The sequence below is a fragment of the Nomascus leucogenys genome, chromosome 12 (genome assembly GCF_006542625.1).
Source record: "Nomascus leucogenys isolate Asia chromosome 12, Asia_NLE_v1, whole genome shotgun sequence".
Classification (NCBI taxonomy): Eukaryota; Metazoa; Chordata; class Mammalia; order Primates; family Hylobatidae; genus Nomascus; species Nomascus leucogenys.
The window spans coordinates 42362419-42383034 of record NC_044392.1 but is presented as its reverse complement, the minus strand read 5'-3'; the positions used below and the strand labels follow the sequence as shown (position 1 = coordinate 42383034).

The 20616-nt window shown below is 39.2% G+C and overlaps 1 pseudogene; it reads right to left on the bottom strand.

The window, feature by feature from the left end:
• Nucleotides 1-4244: 4244 nt before the first annotated feature.
• Nucleotides 4245-4877, bottom strand: LOC100589338 (annotated as a pseudogene).
• Between the last annotated feature and the right edge of the window lie 15739 nt (nt 4878-20616).

Genomic DNA, 20616 nt, shown 5'->3' with positions numbered 1-20616 from the left:
GTCCTCAAGGGAGGAGTGCAGGCACTCAAAGATTGAGTCACAGGCAATGTGGTTCACGTACGATATGAATAAACACAATGAAGGTATGGAGTACTCTATAATAAAGGGGAGGGGTTTTCTGGGAAATGAGTGGGTAATTCCCGGAATCGGGGTGCCACTCTTTACTTGACTAAAGATGGTTAATCCGGAACTGTCATGGCGCCAGGTGCATGATGGGAGTGGGAATTTCCCCACGGAAGTTTTATGATATTAAGGGCATAATGAAGCTAAGGGTCAGCAGTCAGCCAAGTTTTCGACCATCTTGGCTTTAACCAGTTGCGGCCAGTTTCTTCTGTGTTACCTTCTCATCTGTGCCTAAGTAGGAAGTCTGCAATCTGTCTTCATTGTCACAGCCTGTTGTAACAGTTCCTGTCTACTAGTGGGGCAATCTCTCTGCTAACCTTTTTGACCCCATTTTTATTGCCTGTAGCCACCTGCAAGTAATCATGCCTCATTCCCTCACTGACTGCTTGCCTCAAAAGCATATATACAGTCTTTCTTCCTAACCCAGGCTCCTAACCCTAAATTCAGAGCTTGAGGGCTTGATTCTAGTCAGCAATTTACTTGAGGTTTTCCTTTCTTATTCATTGAATTAACAATTATGCACTGAACATCTAATATGATGTATTAGATTCTGAGAATATAAAAGTTAATGAGACAAAGTTCCAGATGTTGAGCGGCTCTGCCGAGACATGTAATTTAATAATCACAATAGGACATGATGGTAAGTGTTATAATTAAAGCATGCTCAAGATGCTCAAGGAGAAGAGGAAGAGCACCTAACCATGCCCAGGTAATCAGCCCAGAGCTGCAGGACCTCCTTCACTTTCTACTGCAAGGCTTGTTTCTACACTTTTGCCAGCTGTCAGCTCAAATAGCACTTTATCTGTGGGGCTTCTCTGACCAGCATGTTCTCTACCTCTTCCCCACATTATCTTTTCCCACACGTGTTACTGACCACCATCTGACACACTATATATTTCATTCGTTTATTTTCTGCCTCATGCTCCTAAAATGTAAGGCACATGAAGGAAGAGATTTCTGCCCACTGGCTCACTGCATCCACTTCACCTGACACAGTGCCAGGCACAGAGAAGGTGTTCAGAAAATATTTGTTGAATGAGTGAATGCATGAATGAGTGGATCACACAAGGCAAAAGAACACCAAAGAGAACAATATATAAGAATTAAAAAGATGTGAAGTCTATGAATTTGGTAACCTACTGAGTAAACGAGAGAAAGCTCCCTGTTGAGGGAGAACCCAACAAGCACCAACCCCAGAAAGGCGTACTGTTTTGAGGCTTCAGGTACTGTAAAGGTGAGTTAAGTGATTAAGCTGGCAAGTGGTCTCAATGAGGAGCAGGTACACTGCTGCACCCGGGGCAGAGAGACAAGTACTCATCCTCCAGCTTTGTTTTACCAAGAAATTTAATCAGAGAGATACCCTACTCGATGACACAAGACACAGAAGGGAACGGAGGCAACTGTGCTGAAAAAGGAGGTTTGTTAACAGTCTCACAGAGAAAAGTGAGATCCCCAAGCCCTTTCCTCCCTGACTCCTAGAGTACTGACAGCAAGGTTTATGCCATAAGCAGAAGACTGGAGGAGCCTACTGTAGCGACTGGCCCAAGAGGGGAAAAACTCCCACCGTTACTGACATTTTGAGTTTTCCAATACAAAGACTCAGGCCCTTTCATGCTAATACTATAATTAAACTAACTCATAGATAAACCAGGCCAAAACAAAAAGAATTCAAGTCAGTTTTGTGTGTATATATGTATGGACATTTCTTTCTTAAATATGAGTAAACAGATATAAATAACATTCAGTAAAGCCTCCAACTTAAAAAAAAACAGAAAACAAATCAGAAGGAGGAACTTAAGGACAAAGCAGAGGGTAGAAGAAGAAATATATATGGTCATCAGAGAAATAAGAAAAGACATTGCATCCATGAAACAAAAAGACAGCGCTAATACTTGTAAAAAATGAATAAATTAACAGAAGAGATTTTATAAATATATTTTCTAAATGTGATAGCAGAAAAGTTTTAAAGCTAATAGAGTGATAAAGCTGAAGAGCTCTTTCTAAAAGTATACGTAGAAATGAATAAAATAGAAAAACAGGAGAGAAAAGATAAGAAATATACAGGTTTATGCCCCGATGAATAATAACCAGCTAATAAGTAAGCATTTAAACAAGAGCGAATGGAGAAAAAAGAAAGTTGTCAAATAAATATCGAATTTGATGAATGAGAAAGAACACATACAAAAGCATGTCATTTTGCATTCTTTTCCAGTTTTTTTCTTTTTAGTAGCCTTTATTTTTTAAAGCAGTTTTAGGCTCACAGTAAAACTGAGCTGAAGGTACAGGTTTCCATATACCCCTTTCCCTCACACATGCACAGCCTCCCCATTATCAACATTCCCACCAGGGTGGACCCTGCATGGACACATCATTATCACCCAGACTCCAGAGTTGCCACTAGGGTACACTTGGTGTTGTACATTCTGTGGGTTTGGACAAAGGTATAATGAGTATCCACCCTTATAGTATCATACAGGGTGGTTTCACTGCCCTAAAATCCTCTGTGCTCTGTCTAGTCATCTCTCTCTCCCCACAAATCCTGGCAACCACTGATCTTTTTACTGTCTCCATAGTTTTGCTGTTTCCGGAATTTCATATAGTTGAAGTCATACAGTATACAGCCTTTTCAGATCGTCTTCTTTCACTTAGTAATCTGCATTTAAGATTCCTCCATGGTTTTTCGTGGCTTGATGGCTCATTTCTTTTTAGCACTAAAAAATATTCCATTGTCTCCATTTATCTCAGTTTATCCATTCACCTACTGAAGAACATGTTGGTTGCTTCCAAGTTTTGTCAATTATGAATAAACTTTGTACAAATATCTGTGTGCATGTTTTTATGTGGGCTTAATTTTTCAACTTTGGATAAATATCAAGGAATGCAATTGCTGTATTGTATAATAAGATATAATAAAAGTATGTTTAGTCTTGTAAGAAACCACTAACTGGTTTTTTTTTTTTTGAGATGGAGTCTCGCTCTTTCACCCAGGCTGGAGTGCAGTGACGCAATCTCGGCTCACTGCAGGCTCCGCCCCCCGGGGTTCACGCCATTCTCCTGCCTCAGCCTCCCGTGTAGCTGGGACTACAGGCGCCCGCCACCTCACCGGGCTAATTTTTTTTTGTATTTTTAGTAGAGATGGGGTTTCATCGTGTTAGCCAGGATGGTCTCGATCTCCTGACCTCGTGATCCGCCCTCCTCGGCCTCCCAAAGTGCTGGGATTACAGGCGTGAGCCACCGCGCCCGGCCAGAAACCACTAACTGGTTTTTAATACAATGATTTAGTCAAGAAATGTTTATGAGCAAACAAAAGGTATCTAATAAGTACTGCATTGAACAGTTTTAAGAATAAGGAGAGTATCTATGACTTTGAAGACTTTTGTATCTTGTCCATAGATTTCTTAAAATGGTATACTTTAGAAATACTGATATCATATAAAGAATTGCTCAGACTTGTTTAGTGATGCCTCAATTTCAGAACTTTTGTAAAGAAATCACAAGTAAAAGCAAACACCTCAGTGCAATTAAATGCTAATTTTAAAAAATGTATCCTTTAAACAGTGGTTTCCAAACTTTAGCATGCATTAGAATTTCCTGGGGGAAGTTTGTGAAAAATACAGATTTTAGGCCTCACCCCCAGCATTTCTGACAAGTTCCTGGGTGATTCTGATGCTGTTGGTCTTGGCACAACACTTAGAGAACCACTGCTTTAATATCTAATCTCTGGCATTTAAACAAATAAGCAATGTCCATATGCCTTTGTATTTTCTAATAGTAAATAAAAGAACAGTTCTGATATGCCTTCAACAAACTTTAAATCTTCAGACTCTTGAAATATTTTATTTAAGTGGAATAGAACCTATAACTTATTCATCTTGGCTCACAGTGATTCCCATGAGTTCAAAAGACAGAGCCACAGGACAGTCTAATACTACATAATCTATGACTTCATGAAAGCATTTGTTCACAAAATACGTAACTATTAGGGTACAGGGACCTTGCTTTTATCTTCTCCATGCATCTTCTCTACAGAAAATTCAATAAGAAATTATGAAGATTTTTATACTCAGAATAACTCAACTTATCATGAATGTACACATAAATATCACAATGAATCATCATACTCAAGACTCAGATTCAGGAACTTCATCAAGGCAACAGTAATATTCCACAAAACATATTTGCCCCCCTTCATTCTAATAATATACTATAATGAAAGAAATCCTGTTATTTGTATGAATAAAATACCTTACAAGATAGGACTAATGCCTTTGTAAAGGGTATTAGCAAAGAAATAAAATCTGTTGACCTGGGTCTGATTACAATGAAATGCTTGCATCAAATAAAAATCTTTGGAAGTCAAATTGCAAACTTTCTAAATTTTCAAAAGTAGATAACCTGAAATAATTCTTGTCAGGAGACATGATAATCTGTAGGACCTCAGTCATCACATCCGATTTGGGAAATGCTTCAGAGCCCCTCTGACTGCAGACTAATTTTATTAATAACATTGGTGCTGCAGAAGTCAAAATCCAGAGGCTCCTCAGGCTCTTGAGTATTGATTTTGCAGACTGTCACCATTCCTCTTTCTTCCAAAAATAGCATCCAAGGGTCACCATAACCTTGGTAACACATTCAAAGTGCAGTTAAAATCCCTGGCATAGGACTTGATCCAAAAATAAACAGTCTAAAAGGACAATTAAGTTAACTTTAAAAGTAACAGACTCTTCCTGACATGTAAACTCTTAAAATACTCCAGCCTTTGCAGTGTGGCCCAGATGCTAGAAAGCCCTTCCCAGCCAAGTCCCTGGGGAAGTAAGCTCCAGCTCCCTGAAAACAGGAGGCAATGAAGCAGCTCCAACCACTCTTAATTTTTGTTTTCAATTTCATTGATTTAGGCTCTAATTTTTTAAAACTGTATTTTCTTATGCTTACTTTGCAGTTAATTTACTCTTATTTTTCTAGTTTCCTAATGTGGGAGCTTAGATGATTGATTTTTAGGTCTTTCTTTTTGTCTAGCCACATGCTTTTAAAATTACAAAACACCAAGGAGAGAGAAGATCCTAAAAGCTTCCTGAGAAAGAATAGATCGTATCTGAGGATTAAGAATAAGAATAGAATTGGCATTCTTGACAACAACACTAGAAGCCAGAAGAGAGTGGAGCAATTCCTTTAACATTTGAGGAAAACAATTTTCAGCCTAGTCTTCTATACCTAGCTGATAATTATAATAATTACATGTACATGTACAGGAGTCTCCATGTCTCAGTTTGTTTGGCCCTCTATAACAAAAATACTATAGACTAAGTGGCTTATAAACAACAATTTATATACACATTTATTTCTCACAATTCTGGAGGCTGGGAAGTCCAAGATCAAGGCACCAGCACATTCAGTATCTGGTGAAGACTTGCTTCCTGGTTCACAGACAGCCATCTTTTTTCTTTTCTTTCTCTCTTTCTTTTTTTTAGAGGCAAGGTCTTGCCATGTTGCCAAAGCTGGGCTCTAAGTTCTGGACAGTAGGTGTGCACCACCACACCTAGCAAGATGATGGCTTTTTGCTGTGTCCTCACATGGCAGAAGAGATGAAAGTCCTCCCTGGGCACTATCCCACGTAGTATAAGAGCACTAATCCTATTCACGAAGCCCATACCCTCAAGATCTAATCACCTCCCCAAAGCCCCACCTCCTAATATCATCACATTAGGGGTTAGGATTTTAACATATGAATTTTGGGGATAACACAAACATCCACAAGGATGATGTCACCCCAGGATAATGGTGACCAGAAGCCCTTGAACCTTGACTTGTACACAGCTGGACTGAAACTTGTTCAAAGCAGGGGGACAGAAAGCTCAAAAGAGAATATTTCCTAAGGAAAGAGTGTGTGAGATATATGTGTAAGTTTTGCAGGTAGTGGGTGGTTGCAGAGAAATTACCTGAATTTATTTTGAGAGAAATTTTACTATTTTGGATCTTTTAAAAGAATTAGCGATAAGCACATCAAGATGGAACAAATTATTAAAGATGTGTCACTGACTTCAGAAAAAAATAAAGATGCATAAAGAAGGAATCTAAATATACTACATGGCTTAACTATTAGTTTTATTTAGATAGTTATGGTAATGTAAAACACCAAAGAGTGATTTAATCAGCAATTGTGGAATGACCATATTGGGAAAGTGGGAAGAGAGACGATGTACATGTATTTGTAAGGTGTAGGGTTCCAACAATGTAAGAAAAGAGGTGTAAGAAAACTAAATTTGTATCTTCTATTGCAGCAAATCAATAGATAATGGAGTGGCTAAAATTGAAAACTAGGAATATAACAATATTATGAAAGGTTAAAAAATGTTGCCTTGAGTGAGTGGGAATTGGGCATGGTAAGGTATGAGGCAGGGGACTACTCTTTATTATCATCCTTGTAATATTATTGAATTTCCATCAATAGTTAATATATTAATTCAATGAAAATAAATTTAAAACATAAATAGCTCTACTAAATGCTCATTGAAGCATCTTCCTATTCTAAGGATTTATATTCTATACCATTTAGCTCTACTAAATTTTAGCTCTACTAAATACTCACCAAAGTATCTTCCTATTCTAAGGATCTATATTCTACACCATTAATCCAAATATGACCTATGATAAAATATAATAATATTTCAGAAATAGAATTCATTACTTCCAGCTAAGTGAATTTGGAAAGGTCCAATTAGAGAAAAACAATAGCACTTGGACTAGTCCTATTAGAAGGAATAAGAGTTTCAACATGTGGAAATACAAAAAGTGGAATTCTAGGCCAATGGAATTGAATAGTCAATACTTACGGACCACCTATATATAACCAATTATTGATGCATTCTCTAGAGTCCCTAATTGCCTCTGGCACAGAGCTAACCTTTACCACTCAGTCAGTAAGCCAATGAGTGAGAGATCTTTTCCACAGGCTATCTCATGTAACCCTACCATTCTATGTGGTAAATATATTAACTGAAACCCATAAATGAGGGAACGGAATTTAAAGAAGTTAAGTCATTTGCTCAAGGGTACCCTGCTAGTATGTGGTAGAGTCAGAATTTAAACCTGGTTATTTTCTAAAATTCCAGTTCTCTTTCCATCACTCTGCCCTGCTTTTTGGCATATTTGTACATAATTTATATATTGTATATAATGTGATCAAATGAAAAAACCCTGGAAAGGCAGGGCCTTCCCTCCTCCAAGCCCAGTTATTTCTGGTTCTCACTCACCACATCCTTCCCTTCTCCTTTCACACAGCGCAAAACACAGCTAGACTTCCTACTGGAGAGAAAGCAACAATCTTGAACTGCTCAAGATTCCTACTGCAAACAACATAAGCTACCCTTGATAGTTTAAGGAGACGGAAACTTTATTAAAAATATTAAACCCAGGCCAGGCACGGTGGCTCATGCCTGTAATCCCAGCACTTTGGGAGGCCAAGGCGGGGGAATCGCTTGAAGCCAGGAGTTCAAGTCCAGCCTGAGCAAAAAGCAGTGACCTTATCTCTCCAAAGAATTTTAAAAATTAGCAGGGCTTGGTGACACATGCCTGTAGTCCCAATTACTTGGGAGGTTGAGGCAGGAGGATCACTTGATTGTCTAGGAGTTTGAGGCTGCAGTGAGCGGTGATCAAACCACTGCACTCCAGCCCGAGTGACAGAGCAAAACACACACACACACACATACACACCCCTCAGAGACCACTGGAGAGTCTGAAGGACTGAAGGAACAAAGTCAAGACTAAACTCACAGAAAAAATAAAAATGTGTTTCCCACACCTTCTCCCTCCACCCACATACACACACACCAAACCAGGCAACAAAACGATTCTGAGTAAGTTAACTGTTTCTGCTCCTTAAACATATAATGCCAAGACCTGACTACACTGCAATTGCTAAATCTACAGTACAAATGCCACTTCCGTATGTACTTTGCAATTGCTGCTATTGCCTAAAACCCAGATGTCTGAAGCCAGCCACATCAGCAAGATGAAAACTCCACGGAGAGCCAGGTTCTCATGTTGATGACTTCTAAATCAAGCCTCCCTAGGAAGCATCCGACGGGGCAAGCCTAGGTCACCTGTGTCCATCTGGGCTGCAAGAAAAAAAAAACCTGAGAATTTGACTCCTGTCTTCTGAGTTGAGGACGTGAGAATTATTACATGTGAATAATTAAAAGATTCTGGGAAGGCACAAATATGACACATGGCCACTAAAAACTCATTTAAGAGAGATAAGGATTCCAGAATTACTCCCAGATTTCTGGCTCAGGAAAGTAGGTGAATGATAGTGTCATTACAGAGACAGGGAGCACCCAAGGAGGAGTAGGTCAAAGTAAGTGAGGAAAATGTGGGTTTAGCGCTGGAGGTGTTGAGTTTGAGGTGCCCGTGAGATATGTAAATGGAGATGTTTAATTGAATATATGAGCCTGGAGCTTAGACGAAAGGTCAGAACTCCAGACAGTAACGTGGGCAGCATCCAAATACAGATGGCAGCCGATGCTGCAGAACAGGATGAGACTGTCAGGAGAGGCCATCATGAATGAGAAGGGGACAGGCCTCCAAGCCACATAGAGCTCAGACAGCAAGTGGTTGGGCTAAAGAGGAACAGTCAACACGGAAGACTTACAAAGAAAGGTCAGAGCAGTAGAGAAAAGAAACCAGACCTGGTGGAGTGCTGGAAGGCAAGGCAAAGAGTATTTCAAGGAAGATGGCACTCAGTGACGTAGTGTGTACTTGAGTATTGCTAAGAGAGTAGATCTTAAATGTTCTAACACACACACACACACTGTGTGAGGTGGCAGACATGTTTATTAGCTTGATCACTTCAAAATGTACACAAATATCAAAACATCACACTGTATACTATAAATATACAATTTTTATTTGTTGATTATACCTCAATAAAGGTGGTGGTGGAGTGTGACGGGAAAGAAGGATAGGGCTCAGACCTAGCAAATCCTGTTTCGGATCTAGAAAACATCCAACGGATAATTATTTGCTTCCACCAGATTTTACCCATCATTCTATGATGTTTAATTTGGTTTGCTCTACTTATATTTGATATCAATGTACTGAAACAGGGAGCAGGTAAAAAGGCAACAAGGGTGAGGCAAAAATATTAATAAAAGCCAGAGAATAGATCCTAAAGTTCTTCCAGCTTCTGAACCACCTATCTTTGTCCTCATTATCAGTGTCTCTCCTCTTTCCACCTCGTAAACATGGATGCTTTGTTTGTGACATGAGGCTGTCTCTGTTTTCCTGTTGGCCAGCTCATCAGACAGCTCTGGGACCAGGCCTTTCCTGGCCTCCCTCTGCCCACATACACTAGGCTCCAGGCAAATTTGCACATACCTCGCCCTCTACTTCATCCTCCTCCCCCATCTGGCTAATTCCTACTCACCCCCAGGTCCTTCTTTATGTCTCACTTTCTCCAAAATTATTTTCAAATCCTGCAAGCCCAAGTCTGAGTTAAGTGCTCCTGTTGTTTATTTTTCCATCATCTCCAGGACTTTCCATCACAGCAATAAAGTGGAAAGAAGTAAACTCACAGGCTTGGGCACCATACCCTGCTCCACCAACTTGTGTGGCCTTGAGCAAATCTCTTAATCTATTGAAGGCTGTCAGTCCCTAATCCTAGAAGGTGTTGTGAAAATTAAGAGTTTACACATTTAAAACACTAAGCAAAGTAACTGAAAGATAGAACTCAGTAAACTCTATCCATTATCATTATGACTATCAGTATATTGTTTTATGAGGTCTAATGTCTTGTCTGCCTTTTTCAGTGAAGTGTAAACTCCTTAGGGGCAGAAACTGAATCTGTGTAAAATAATTGCAAACTCAAATCACCAAGACTCACCACATTAAAACTCCAAGTGTACATTTGAAACTTCACGCTACGCATTTTTATTTAAATACAAAATGAAAAATTCAACCTATACATATCCTAAATCATTGATTGTCTTAGGACTCCAGGTACTTTCTCATTCTTACTTCCCTTTTACTGTTAATGGAACCACAACTCTCCCACTGACCTAGGCTCCCAACCCAACAGTCTCTACTTCTTCCCTTTTCCTTGACCCCTACCCTACTCAATGTCCTTTACATTGACAATACTAGTGATAGGGCTGAGTCAGGGGTGATGGTAAGGATGATGGCAGTCAGGTGAGGTTGCGTTAAAAAAATAAAAATGATCACCGTGGCTGAGACTAAGTTAACCTTTAAATGTCAGTGGAAGGAACCATACTTGTGCTGAACTGTGGAAGTATACCTGAAGATAAGGATGGGGGGATCAGGAGGATGATTCTGGTATTTATAGCCCAACATTTATATTAATCAATTATTAATAAATTCTTAATAACCTATGATGCCATCTGTGTGTTATAAAAAGCAATGCCAGGCTTTTCCTTTATTCTGGAAAGTCTTTTTTTTTTTTTTTTTTTTTTTTGAGATGGAGTCTTGCTCTGTCACCCAGGCTGGAGTGCAGTGGCGCGATCTCGGCTCACTGCAACTTCCGCCTCCTGGTTAAGCACTTCTCATGCCTCAGCCTCCCAAGTAGCTTGGATTACAAGTGTCCACCACCAAGCCCAGCTAATTTTTGTATTTTTAGTAGAGACAGCGTTTCACCATGTTGGCCAGGCTAGTCTTGAGCGCCTGACCTCAAGTGATCCGCCTGCCTCGGCCTCGCAAAGTGCTGGGATTAGTCGTGAGCCACCGTGCCCAGCCAAGTCTATTTTTTTAAATGTAATAATGGTAAGTGGCAGAGTTTGGTAGATTTCTGCATTGCCAGAGTGATCCTTTGATTCCTAAGTTTTTTTGCATAATTAAAAATTTTTCAGTTTATTCTTGCTTCTTTCCTGTTTCTCATTTAACAAAGTAGATGAAGGGAAATTACAAAATAGTGGAAATATTTAATACAACTGGTGATAAGCTGGATCTCTAGGTGGAACATGAGGTGGACAGAAAAAGAGGAAGAGGCATAGATGAGGCACGGGATGCTTTTGATGTTATCAGGCCTGCTTGAGATCTGGGGGTGACTGAACTGCCTCTGGAAAATGGCTTTGAGGTATGTGACTGTGAGATGTGAGACACAAAAGTTATGTCTCTGACACTTGGATCCTACATCTTCCTGAACATGTGGGCAAGAAGTTTTTTCAATAAAAGAACATGCCTTAGAACCATGAGAGGAAGGAATACCAGGATTCAAGAGCTGCATGAGTCAGCTGGGCCTGATGTTTGCTGCTTCATAATGCCAAGGGCATGACTTACAGCTTCAGTCTGGTTTTCCCCAATTCAGTATCAAAACATATACCTCCATGGAGGCAAATGATGTTCCTCCACCAAGCCCCAGCTTCAATGAAACTGCAGTGTCTAAATAACTGCAGCTTTTTCTTTCTATGTATTGATGTCTGATATGATTTAAATATTTGTCTCCTTCAAAACTTGTGTAGAAATTTAATCCCTGATGTGGTAATATTGAGAGGTGGGGTCTTTAAGAGGTGATGGGTCATGAGGGCTCTGCTCTCATGAATGGATTAATGGCTTAATGGACTAATAGCTTATGATGGGAGTGGGACTTGTGGCTTTAAAAGAAGAGGAACAGAGACCTGAGCTAGCTCACTAAGCTGCCTCTCCATGTGATGCTCTGTGCTACCCGGGGACTCTGCAGAGTCCCCACAAGCAAGAAGGCCCTCACCAGATGGGCTCCTCAAACTTGGACTTCTCGGCCTCAAGAATTGTAAAAAATAAATTTTGTTTCTTTATAAATTACCCAGTTTCAGGTATTCTGTTATAAGCAACACAAAACGGACTGAAACAATGACTAAGAGCAGCTGTGTTCACAGGTATCTCCATTTTCACACTTTAACTTAGTTCATCACCGAACCCATTACATCTTACTTCCCTCCTTCATCTTTTATTCAAAGAAAATGCTGACTAATTTCTTAAGAAAACTTGGTTAAGGACTGTCATTTGTATGAGATGGAAAAAGTGTTCGTAGCCTGGGAGACCATTTCTGGCAAGAGAGACCAGCTGTGAGCTTCTGACCTAGGTGCTTACAAGCATCATTTCAATTTAATATTCCTAACAATCCTGCAAAGTGAGTACCGTCAATTATTCTTATTTTATAGATGAGAAAATAGAGGCTTAGCGGTATTGTGTGAATGGCCCAAGGTCATACAATTAGTGAATGGTAGAAATAGGATTTTTTTTTTTAAATTTTTTTTTTAATTAAACAAAATGGTACAATCACTTTGTTAAAACCATCGTCAGTTTCTTAAAAAGCTAAATATGCAGCTACCCTATGACACAGCCATTACATTCTATTTTATTTTCCAAAGGAATACAAATATGTATCTACAAAGAGTCTTGTATAAAAATGTTTATAGCAGCTTCATTCATAACAGCCCAAAACTGGAAATAATACAGATATTTATTAAGAGAAGTATGGATAAATAAACTCGTTTTGCTTTTATAAATTGTATCATAAAATAAAATACACCAGTTTATTGATACAAGCAACATCATAGATAAATCTCAAAAAAAATTACACCTATTTCTCTCTCTTTTTTTTTTGAGAAATAGGATTTGAACTTCATCTGGTGTAGCCGAAGTACATCCTCCTAAGCACTAAAAAACACTGCCTCCTGGTGGCAAGATGAAGAAGTTTAACTTCATAACCAAAAGGATAAAAACCAAGGTAGATCAGGATAGAAGCACAGAAGGTAGACATAAAGCATGTCACTTGCTTAAAGAAGCCCCTGTGTTGGATTGTTTGTTCAACCCCCTTACCTACAGGCTCCCCTGCTTAGTTTCACTATCTGGTTCTTCCTTAAGAAGTTTCTTTCCTAGTTTCACTCCTTTGTTCTCAGGATAGCTGAATGCAAAACCAAACAAACAAACAAACACAGGATCACTCTGCTTAGTTGTTTAAATTATGTACCAGTCAAAACAAAAATGGCCACTCAAAACATGTACCCTGAGTCCCAGAATCACACAATCATAAGAATATACACATGGTTTCCTATGACGAAGTTATTCTTCTAAGCTTTCCATAAATCACTGCTCTTTCATCTCTGCCCTACCTATTCTATTGGTTTTTAGTTCAGTAACTATTTGTTTTCAGTAACTGGACTCTAGACCCCTCAACCAGACAACCAAAGTGCCTATTCTCCCAGCTGCTAGAAGTGTTACAGCTGACACCTGAGTCTGTGTTCCAGGACTGCCCTATGCTGAAGGGAATTGCCTTCCCCAAGGTTGCATCCTTCCATGGAGAAAGCCTGAAGCCAAGGATTGGTCTATGAGCAGGTTCAAGGTCACAGACTTCTTGCCTCACTTAGGCATAACTAGAGGCCATCCCAGCTCTAGGGTTCCCAGGGGGATTGGCTGCAGCCCTCGTTACAATTTAACTTCTCCCTCTGCCCAACCTAGTCTCCCTCTCTCCTTTATAGGTGTTCCCAAGAGCACCCTCTAATAAACTTCTTGCAGGCAAATCTAACAGTCTGTTTCTTGGGGACCCAACATAAGACAACATTCAACTCTTAACTTCAGTCATATCCACAAATGCTGTCACTTTAAATAAAGTGCAGGAATGCAGTGTAAAGACACATACACCAGAAAAAGATGTGAGTATAAAGTGCAAAAATATACCAGAATGTAAAAATAATACACGAATTTAAAGTCCATGAATCAGTCTCTCTCGCATGCTGCTAGAAAGTGTGTGATGCTTCACATTTCATAATTTTGTCATTGTAATTGTCATCACGCCACTAAAATTCCATGCCTTTCAATTTTGTTTTTGTTTTTATCTCTAAATAAAAATGTTTAATTAAATGCCTTCTATGGACATTTCAGACCAAGTCCAAAACTTTACCTTAAGGTGAAAACTCTTACTATTTTTCCTACAAGGCTGTGTTTGGGAGGTTATTCGTTTGTCTTTTACTTTTTACCGTGAGCTGTTTGTCTAGTCTCCTGACATGGTAACTGGAGACACAGATCCCTCTGTCAGAGTCAGCATCAAACATGCGTAAGGCATGTTTTGACTCTAGGAAGCCTTCAGGGAAATAATTTTTGATCATTCTTTGAGTTAAAATTGCCTTTTACATTGATGCTAAAGACTTTCCCTAAGCAACCTCTACCACATTAGCATAAATGTCTGAGTTTCAAAGATTCCACCTCAAATGGCTCCCTTGTGTTCAGCACCATCACTCCCTCCTGGTATTCTTCTTCCTGAGTAACTTCCTATTGACCTCCTTTCCCTTTCAGTCTCTTGCTGAAATGGAAACATCAGAATGAAGGGGCAGGCTGTATGTGGGAAAGATGAATCACCATTAAATGAGAAACCTCAATCCTAATGCTAGACTTGTAGAAATTGGCTTGTATGGTCCTGAGAATGGTAAAAATAATTAATACAAATAACTTTAAACATTACTTAATAAAGTAACAAATAGTACAGCTAGAAAAGAGAATGATGGGATAAAGATTACTTTTTTACATTTAGCCATTCTTGGTCTTGTAAGTGTAGAAGACAGAAAAGCTTGTCTCCAATCCTATTAATACCTGAAAGTCATGTGTGACATTACAACCACTGAAAAAATGCTGGGTAGAGTCAGTCCACAATGACATACTTGTCACGACATGCTTTGGCAGGCTCTGCCTTTCTCTTTACTTATTCTAGGCTGGGTCCCTTTTGACTACTGTCATCAGTGAAGAGGAGGAGAAGCTCCTCTGATTTCTGAAGATTCACAAGTTACAAGACTATCTTATATGCTTGAGGATGGCCAGCATGTAACTGGTGACAACGAATAAAATTGTATACTTATAAAGTGCAATCGTTACATTATCCTGATCATCTCTGTGTTGAGAGCAATCTGTAGGATGAGATGAATCAAGGCAGCCAGCTGAAGTCCTGCCCTCTGGATGCCTTTGGGGGAAGGTATTTGGAGAGTAACTCAGGGGGTGATGTGTAAAGGATGTGGTAACAAATGATATGAGTGTGTGTGTATTCACTGACACACCAGCAATTGCCAAAGCAAAAACAGTGGCTTCGTCACTCTCTATTGAAAAGGGCCTGCTTAGAATGTGGATGCTTAAACTGCTGTCACCTATAAAAATATTCTAGCATGAAAGGGACCTCAAGGACACACAGAACAGAAAGTAAATGGTATCCTCTGAAGTCAGCAATATAGCAGGGCCAGAGGAAAGAGAGAGTGATTGCCCAAGGGCACACACACCCTAAACATAGCCCTGTTTCTAATGTTCAAATTAAGGAAAAAAACAATTTAAGTGAAATCCTTAGGTGAGTCATCTTATCATGAATTAAAAATTATTGAAAAAAGAGGGCAATTATAACCTAACAATTCTAATTCCTGATATTTACTGTAGGAAACAAATATATAAACTCACTTAAATAAATGACTATTCACAATTTTAGCAATAAAACATGAAAATATTATCTGAACATGCAAAACTAAGAGACTAACCACCAAAGTGACTCAGGAAATGATTCACCATGTTGCATAAGCTGAAAACAATTAAGTTACTACATAATATGTAGAAGATGGCCTAAATGTTATAAATATATATGCAGCAGGAGTTTGTAATAGCAGATAACAATTTTAGCCCTAACTATGAAAAAGTTAAACTCCAAAAACATACTCCGCAATTACACAGATTAGAGACTGGCCCCTCTTCTGGACCCAGGCCCACATTATCAGACTGAAGAAGATTAAAGCTTATTTTCTGAGGACAAGGAAGAACATGGTGAAGGGTAAGGTGAGAGAGGTGGGGAAGCATAGGCAACATCATGTCAGGAAGTGGAGAAAGAGGTGAATCCTCATGTCCTAAGTATTCTCTAGGCCCAGCCACAACTCTAGGAATAGGAACAATTGTACCCACGTTCAGACAGAGAAACCAAGATGCAGAGGAAAGAGGATAGGTTACTTGCCTGAGGTTACAAAGGTGTAAGTAGGGGAGTCAAAATTTGATCCCAGGGGCTGGACGCACTGGCTCAGGCCTATAATCCTAGAACTTTGGGAGGCCTAGGTGGGTGGATCAATTGAGGTCAGGAGTTCGAAACCACCCTGGTCAACATGGTGAAACCCCCTCTCCATTAAAAATACAAAAAAATTAGCTGAGTATGGCGGCGGGCACTTGTAATCCCAGCTACTTGGGAGGCTGAGGCAGGAAAATTGCTTGAACCCAGGAGGCAGAGTTTGCAGTGAGCCAAGATCGCGCCACTGCACTCCAGCCTCGGTGACAGAGTGATGCTCCGTCTCAAAATAAATAAAAATAAATAAATAAATAATTTGATCCCAGAACTTTTATTTCCAGAGGCTGAAATCTTAACCCCATACCAATCTGATTCCGCATAAATAAAATACTGAAAGCACATTAACCCATACAAATACACAAACACATGCAACTTCATGACACTAATGGAAAAGAAGTACTAATGTCAGCATATATATAATTCTACAAGATCTAGCATGATACTTCAATTCCCCTTCCCAGCTATATAATATTAAAAGGCATCTAAATTTCCTGAGGGTCAGTGCAGTGACGTAGCCAGAACACATTGAATTCTGGGAGAAAAATTGGATTTAATATCTCCTACAGATTAACAAATCTTATTCACTGCTGGTAGCATAGGGAGATACAACTTGTTTGGAACATAATGCTGTATTATCTATTAATTTTGAAGACATATACATCTTATGACACAGCACTCCCAGACCCAGCGAAACTTTTAGCAGCACTGTTAAAGCCAAAAAACAGGGAAACCTGTCAAAGGGACAAATAAATTGTGGCATATTCATGGATACTTATGTGCTGGAATATATTACAGCTGTGAAAATGAACTGCAGTTATGACATAATGAAGATCAGCAAGTTACAGAGGAATGTATATAACATTTCATTTATTTAGAAAATATATATATACATATATATACACATATATATATATACACACGTGTATATATATATGTATATATATATACAGAGAGAGAGAGAGATGGAGTCTGTTCTGTCGCCAGGCTGGAGTGCAGTGGCACAATCTTGGCTCACTGCAACCTCCACCTCCCAGGTTCAAGTGATTCCCCTGCCTCAGCCTCCCGAGTAGCTGGGATTACAGGCGCCCACCACCATGCCTGGCATTTTTTTTTTTTTTTTTTTTTGTATTTTAGTAGAGATGGGGTTTCACCATGTTGGCCAAGATGGTCTCGATCTCCTGACCTCATGATCCACCTGCCTCGGCCTCCCAAAGTGCTGGGATTACAGGCGTGAGCCACTGCGCCTGGCATATATAAATTATAAAACTGTGTAAAAACTTAACATATTGTTCATTGTTATAAAACTTAAATGAAAAGCAGAGAGATAATAAGACACAAAATTTAGTTGTAACTTCAGGGAACTGGAAAGTGGCTAGAACCAGAGGACAGACAGGAGCTTCAGAAATAATGATAACACTCTATTAGGTTGATGCAAACGTAATTGCAGTTTTTGCCATTTAAAAGTAATGGCAAATGCCACAACTACTTGTGCACCAACCTAATACTAATATTTCATAAACTGGGTGGTAGGTACATAGCTATTCATTGAGTTGGTGTACTTTTACACCTTAAACATGTGCTTAAAAGTATTCTGTATGCAGTATTCAACAATTTTAAGAAATCGAGGCCAGGTGCGGTGGCTCATGCCTGTAATCCCAGCACTTTGGGAGGCTGAGGTGGGTGGATCACTTGAGGTCAGGAGTTCGAGACCAGCCTGGCCAACATGGTGAAATCTCGTCTCTACTAAAAATATAAAAACTTAGCTGAGCTTGGTGGTGTGCACCAGTAATCCCTGCTACTCGGGAGGCTGAAGCTGGAGAATCGCTTGAAACTAGGAGGCAAAGGTTGCAGTGAGCTGAGACTGCACTACTGTACTCCAGCCTGGGTGACAAAGCGAGACTCTGTCTCCGAAGGAAAAAAAAAAAAAGAAAAGAAATCAAATGTTCTCACTGAATTTTTTTAAGTATTGGTAACTTGACATACCATACAAATTTTTTGCAATGATTTATGCAGATTTACATTTTAAAAATCAACTTTCCAAAATTGAGAATGTCATTTTACCTTTTTGCTTTGTATGTCTAATTTATTTGGGGCCAATTATTCTTAGTCTAAGCTGCTTATGCGAAAAAGGTGAAAAAAAAACCTGAATATCAAAACAATTATTATTTCTTTTATTAAGCCCATTTCTTTTTGTCTCTGTTACAAAAGCAATTTAAATCATTACTGAAAAAAATCCAGAAAATGTAGCCAAACAAAAGCAGACAAAGAACAACACTCATAATCCCATCATCCAGAGAGAGAAGCACTACAGGTATTAACTCTTCTGCAGAAATCCCTTCAGATCATTTTCATTGCTATCCGTAAATTAATATAATTATGGAAAGTGCTTATTTTTGTTGTACATGCTCTGTCATCAAGCATTATAGTCAGTCTAAATCAAAAGGAAGAAAACGTTTAAATCTATCCCTCCTCTCTGTCTCTGTATCCTAAGGGATTTGTGAAATGATTCAGCCATTTCCCCGAGGCAGGAAAAAAAATACAGCATGGATAGAGAATAGTTTTTGTTATAAATGTCAACTCGAATCAATTTGGTAGTGGTTGCATGTACTTGAGCTACGAATTCTCAGTACTGAGGGCTCAGGAAGAGAAAGGTGAAGTAAGAGCACTGGGACCTTGTATCTGCCAGCCCAGCCTACAGGCCCTCTGCTTATGTGACAGCTTCCTCTGTTATCTCTGCTTCCCCAGCTACGTGCTCAAGAATGCTCTCTGCTATGTTCTGCACTTTTTTCTTGGCCTTCCTCCTTTGCTGAAAGATACCTAGTTTACTTTGTCTGGTATAGAAAATGTATGTAAATTAAGAATTTTAAGGTACCACGCTTGCCCTGAAGTGAAAAAAAAAATACTCTTAAAATATTATAACAGATACTTGGAAATCTGTAGTGGTTAGAAGTATTTAACATTTTAGTCTCTTAATTGGCAATATCATACATTGTATATTATCAAGAGTTCCCTAAGAAGGTAAGACCACTGAAAAGGACAGCCTCAAAATTTCAATTCAGTGCTTTATACTGGTGACTATGGATGTTCATTTTCATGTCAGGGATATTATAGTGAAAAGAGGGACCAAATTGAGAAGAAATTGCAAAAAGTATGGAATTAGACTAGGGTCTCATAGATTAAATCTCAATAAAATTTGAGACATCACATAATACAGGTCCATTTTCACAAAATCTCACGTTACCACAAGCCAGATCATAAGCTGTCTTGGTAGAGCACGTCTGGGCTTTGGGATGACTCCACTACCAGAGACAAGGGTGCTGGTTCCTGATTCAACATAAACACAATGCTACTCTATGCTGAAAAGATCCTTCTTTAGTTAGTTGTCTCAGCCTTCTCCTTTGTGCTTCAAGACAGGCAACTTTGTGTAGTAGAAAGAGCAGACACTTAAAACATTTTTAAATATATTTTCAAATCCTACTTCTTCATTCACTAGCTAGTTGGCCTTGGGAGGGTTACTTAGCCTCTCTCTCTCTCTGATTCTTGTCGGTAAAATAAAAATATAATGCCTATCTTGCAGTAATGTTGTGAAAAGAAACAGGATAATGTGTGAATCACCTAGCACAATGAATAGTAGCTCATAGTCTGAGCTTAATAAATGTTGGTTGTGTCATGTATACTAGGGGAATAATAATATAATATTTAATAATAAATTGCTAATTATTTTCACTTACAAAATTGTATGGATTTTGGTGCTCTATATATCCACGGGCTCCTTTTCCAACTTTAAGAGACAATTTAAATTTATTTCTTTGTAAGACTGCCTCTCTAAACTTTTCATAATTTCTGTGGCTTGCCATTTCTTTCCTGAGGTATGATCATAGACAGAATTGCAAAAGGCACTCTCAGGGCAGACACATCATGGCTCAGTAGACTCAGAGCTGGGACCAAGCAAGAAGAAGAATGCCTGTAACTATTTGTAGGTACCAGCAGGTTGGAGAGCACAGGTATGACATGGGTTGCTTCAAGAGTTAGAGGTAAATTTCATTCCCTGAGGGTGAAGGATGATGGGGGGGAATGGGGGGTATACAGAGATTAAACTGGCCTTTAGTGACAAAAACAAACAACAAGTATTCCCTTCATCCTTCAATATTGTCACCTGCTTGTGATCTAGGTGATTTCCTACTCATTAGGTTGCTCTGAGATTTAGGCAGCTCCAAGGCACAGAAAATCTGGGATTGTAAAAAAGAAAATAAAGTCGGGGAGTAGGCAGATCCCTACCTCTCTTTCACCCCTACAAGGGCATGAATTCTTGAACTGCAGGAGACAGAAAAGTCTGAATTCTGCCCCAGTCTCAGGCAAACCACTAAGTCTTATAACTGTGTAGTCTCTGAGACCTGACATTCCTTACTAGCCACTGTGCCAATACA